We start from the raw sequence: 5778 nt of genomic DNA on the forward strand, positions 1-5778 counted from the left end.
GATACTACTACCATCCTAAACTGCAATCGGGATTGACATCTCTAGGGCTCCCAATAGAAGGGTGATTGATTATTCACCCATCAGATTGGGTGCCCCTGGCGTTCGTGTGGACCAAAATAAAATAGACAGGAATATCCATGAACGAGAGGCCAAGTTACATTGAATTGTATTAACTGCAATTATAAGTAGATACATTGTTGATAAAGAGGCAGCCTGTGAAGACATAATATCCAATCAATGGGGCAAAAAACTGTTTTGTACATATAGAGTGAGGATATGTTTAGACAATATATAAATACAGATATAGAAATATAATTATCATATATACAAACTCAAAATGAAAAATGAGAAGACAAAGGAAAAAGAAAAAAAAGGAAAAAAGGAAAAAAGGAAGGAAGGATGTTTGGAATGAAAAAAATGTATATTTACAGAAAAGGTTTAAAGCTGAATGCATCATTCATGCCCGGATATTTTAAAGCTGACAGTTCATGTATCCAATGTGCCTCCTTTTGAAGGAGTAGTTTATCATAGTCTCCTCCCCTGTTCCCAGGGGGGATATATTCAAGGGCAAAAAAGTGCAAACAGCTGCTGTCAAAGTTGTGATGTAAACCAATATGACGACTGAAACTGGAGTTTCCATTCTTTTTTTGTGTATCAAAGAAACATGGTCCCTTATCCGGCAGAAGAAAGGTCGCTTGCCAATGTAGAACATTTGACGTTTGCATTGCATGATGTATACAATGCCTATTGATTGGCATGTTACTGAGAAATTGGGTCTAAAGAGACGGCCATTCGGAAGCAATAAGCTCCGTGCTGCAAGTATGAACCTACAAAAATTGCAACGATGGCAAGGTCTACTGCCCTTGTTGGATTCATTGGCAGTCCTTGTATGACTATCGTAATGACTGTGAACCAGAGTATCCCTAAGAGATCGAGATCGCCTGAAGGTAATTTCCAGATATGATTTTAAATGTTTAGCAACCTTTTTATCTCCCATCAACAGGTACCAGTATTTTTTCATGATTTCTTGTACCTGTCGGTGCTGGCTAGAGAACCTGGTAATGAGCCGAACACCAGGGTTGGCCCTTTTTGATTTTGGATCATGTATAAGGGAGGCTCTGTTATGATTTTTTGTCCTAAGGTAGGCTTTCTTGAGGCATTTTTTGCTGTAGCCGCGCTTAAGAAAACGCGATCGCAGCAAGCCAGCCTCTCTTTCAAAGTCAGAGTCTGCACTGCAATTACGTTTGATTCTCAAGTACTGCCCATAGGGCACATAATGAAAGGAGTGGGGTGGGAACTGGTGGCATGAAGCAGGGAATTCCCTGCAAATGGCTTACGATACAGGGTCATTCCTATGCTACCGTCCATGTTGACTAGAATTTGAACGTCCAAAAAGGTAAGGTTTTGTTGACTAAACTCAAATGTGAATTTGAGGTTATAGTTATTAATCTTAAGACTATCCAAAAATGAAAGAAGTGAATCCTTAGTACCCGTCCAGATGAAAAAAATATCATCAACAGGGATTTGTTCAAAGCACTTCTGCATATCGTCTCTAAAAAAGAGTTCATGCTCCCACCCCCCCAGATACAGGTTGGCATATGAGGGGGCACATTTGGTCCCCATAGCCACCCCCTGTATCTGGAGGTAGTGGGAGCCGCCAAAAAGAAAGATGTTGTTGGAGAGAATAAATAGTAACAGATCCAAAATTAATCTGTTATATTGTTGGGATGCCTCCGGGTTCTCAGAAATAAAGCCCTCCTCAACATCCACCCCAAGAGGATGTGTGATAGAATTGTAAAGGGCCTCCATGTCGAGGGCCACCAACCACGAGCCCTCAGGGATGGAAATTCCATCGAGGGCACGTAGAAGGTCATTGGTGTCCTGAAGATAGTACACCAATCCCTCGACGTGGGGTTCGTAAAAAATCATCAATTAACTGACTAGCAGTTTCGGTGAGGCTACCGTTGCCCGAGACGATGGGACGACCTGGGGGTTTGATTGGGTTTTTGTGAATCTTAGGGAGTGCATACAGAGTTGGTGTTCGAGGGGAGGTGACATTTAAAAATTCCCAAGTTGGTTTATTTATGAGGCCTTTGCGATAGGCTGAGCCAATCAGATGCTGATAACGATCAATCGTTAGGGCAAGGTGGTTGGAAGATACCTTCCAGTACCATTCCCGATTCTGGACAACAGCCAGCACCATGGCTTGATCGTAATATTTTTATTGAGTTGTAAAACTTTGAGGGCCTCAAGTTGGGAGAGGGTTAAATTTGATTCCGATATGTTTTTCCACTTTGTCTCCATAATTTCCTTAGTCACTTGACTAGTAAATGCCCATACATTGGGATTTCCCTGTAAAGTAGGAAAACTACGAGATTTGGGTTTGTAATTCTGGGGTTTGGATATGGTTAAAGGATGACCAGATGGGGGAGGAGAGGAGCCACGACCAAACTCAAGGGTTTGGGTCTCGAGAAGGTCTGTTTTATCGAGGCCCCCCCTCCTCCCACAGCTCCATCAGGTCCTCCATGGCTTTGATATCACTGATGGACATGCCCTTCCAAAGGGGATTGTCCAAGGTAGAGCCTTGTATGGAAGTATCTGGCTTGTCATACAGAATTTAAACATAAGTTTTCTGGAAAATAAATTGAGATCTTTTATCAGTTCAAACTGGTCCACCCTCTGCGTAGGGCAAAAGGTTAAGCCCAGATTCAACACAGAAATCTGTTCTGCTGAAAGAGGGTAAGAGGACATATTGATCACCTCAAATTGGTTTTCAAAGGTTTGGGATTCCCCAGATCCAGGTTCCCAGCTTTTTTGGACTCCGATATTGCTTGTGAGAAAATGGGAGCTGGACGAAAATCCAACTGTGAAGAAATGGCATTAGTATTGCTTACCTGTGTGCTAGAGGTCATTGGTAGTGCACTGTTGGTTAAACAAGTGTTAATGATCGATTCAGAATGACACGGTGCGCTAGTGGATGAACTTTTGGCCGCACCTGCTCAGATGACCATAGATACTTTGGTATTAGATGTGCCTGCGAGTGCGTTTTCTTTAGAGTGTTTGGGATTTAGAGATCCCTGAGATTTGGTGAATCGAGTGAGTTCCTGTACCTGTAAAGAGGAAACAGAAGAAGCAGATGAATTGGAATCATTAGGTTCACCAGTTGCTTGCCTAAAATGGCGTGTTTGATTGTTCCGTCTTTTACCCTTGTGATTGCTCTGGGCCCAATTATAGGCCTGCTGATTGTCATACGCTAATTTGTCTCTGATATATTTCTTTTCTTTAATTTTTAGGATTTCTGTAATGTAGATTTCTAGATTTGTTTTCAGAACGTTTTCACGTGCAGGGAAAAGCCCATCGGTGGTGATCAATTGATTATCCTCGTGTAATTTTTCTATTTCTTTATCTACCTGGGAGAGTTCAGTAGTATAATGTTTACAGAGAAGCTCCATCATTTTCATGGAGCATCTCTACAGATTGTTAACCTTAGACTGTTAATTTCATTTTGAAATTATACAGTATTATTTCTCATATATGTTTTTTTTATTATTATTTAGAGCTTACTACAATCCATGCCAAAACTCCTGAAGAAGCTCGTATTGAGCAAAACATGTTGAGTGGTAGATTGTTATTGAACCAAGTGGCTTTTTCGATTGTATGCCCTTGAGGGGTTTAAACATTGAGATATATGTACTATCTTTTTATGATGGTGTCATGTTTATAACTACATGTGTTTTTAAAGTAAATTTTCAATAAAATTAACATTTTTTATGGATATATCATACATGTCTTCCTACTCTATCTATTATACAATTTGAGCACCTTAAAAGTCTCTGGGGTGTTTTTAACCCTCCTCCCCTTCTCTTTTTGTTGACATCCTTAACAGGTGTACTCACTTTGAAGTTCTCTCTACATTGGGTGAACTTGCATTTTCTGTGTTTCATGGACTGTGCATGTGTTTGCAATTGCCTCATTAGTACACAAACCTATGTTATATAAAGCTTGCAGATAGCATTCTTTACTTTGCCCTGAAAAGAGTCAAGATTGTGTGTGTGTGTGTGGGGGGGGGGGGGGGGCGGCAAGAGAGTACATTTGGGCGTCCTTGTATTTTCTATTTGTATTTTGTTTATTATGTTGTTGCAAAACAGATGTGTTTTTATGCAATTTATTTGTTACTTTAGTTTGTTGTTTTTTTTTTGGGTGGTGGTTATTTTACCATGAATCTTTTTTATGTTGGCAATTTTTGTTGTTTTTACGTTGTTCACTTTGATTTAACTGTCTGTGCTGCATTATTTTTAAAATTCTTTCTCAAGATGTTGTGCCTAATGTTGTTTTAATCCTTAATAGATGTCCATTTGTGGGTGCACTACTTTTAACTCCTGTTAATTTACACTGCAAAAGGGTCAAACCTCAAACATATTCTGTTAGTGTCTCGAATTAACAAACGTGTGTATTTTGCTTTCCTTGCTTCTTTTCCAAGTCCTGTTTTTTTTGGACCATTAAAATTGTTTCAAATTTTTTGTTTTATGTGTGTTCTTTTCATGCAACAGATTTCCCAGCTGCAGCTTAACTAGGCATGTCTCAGACAAATCCCTTTTTTATTTTGTTTTTAGTTTTAAGTTACTTTCCTGGTGCTATCATGGTAGCACATGCATGGATTGTGCATATGCTGCCATGGATAGTGACCAGGAAAGTAACATTTCAGAGTGGGAAGTATTCAATTTTCTTTTTGAGCAGTGGTTTTCAGCCTCAGTCCTCAAGTACCCCCCCCCCCCCCCCCCCCGACAGGACATGTTTAGGAAATTTTATCTTACCTAAAATAGCTGTCCAAAATACAAAGCCATTGACTTTGATTTAAAGCACCTGTGCAAGATGAAGGAAAACCTGCAAACATGGCCTGTTGGGGGGTACTTGAGGACAGGGTTGAGAAACTGAAAGCACTGAACTAAAATCAAGCTGAAGACAATCCTATTCTAATTGTGGACATTTGAGGGAAATCAAGATTTTTTTTATTTATTTATTTATTTATTTTTTTTTTTAAGGTTGGGCTTTGTGTCCCTTTTCTTAAAATTGGCTTCACTTCCTGTCACATAGCCAAACAGGAAGTGAGAGTAAAACCCTAACAATATTTTTCTTTGGGGACACACAGGTGCCCCCATTATGCAAATTGCACTCTAGCACTTTGTTGTGTATATCCAAAATTATTAGGTATTTTGGGGTTTATTAAAGGCAAATTCTTTCTGCAATACAAGTGTAGTTGATGAAAGTCAGAGGGGTAGCACTGGTGATTTTATCATCCAATCACGTAGAGGCAAAGATGCTGTTTTTTTTTCTTTTCCTTGCTTGTCCCCCTGGGATCTCTAGCAACTGCACTTCTAAGTGCACTTGTAGTGCAAAGTGGATTTACCTTTTAGTAAATAAACCCCAAGATACATAATAATTTGGGATGTACATGGCAAAATGCTAGAGTGCAATTTCCCGAATGGGTAAACTAATTAGATCGACCTGTGTGTCCCCAAGGACATACATTGGTGGGGTTTTACCCTCACTTCCTGTTTGGCTATGTGACAGGAAGTGAATAATTTTGAATGAGAAATTGGCAAAATTTGGGAGGTGTCTTTACCCTATCAGGGGTGTAGACATCCCCCAAAACTTCTAATCCCTCTGCAGTCTATCCCCAAGCAAAAATAAGAAAGGATTTTAATTAGTTTAACTTTGCAAAGACACATTCCTAAGTTCAATTGTGATGCATGTTAATGGCCCATTTAGACCTTTAAT

The sequence above is a fragment of the Aquarana catesbeiana genome, linkage group LG06, assembly GCF_042186555.1.
Source record: "Aquarana catesbeiana isolate 2022-GZ linkage group LG06, ASM4218655v1, whole genome shotgun sequence".
NCBI classification, from domain to species: Eukaryota; Metazoa; Chordata; class Amphibia; order Anura; family Ranidae; genus Aquarana; species Aquarana catesbeiana.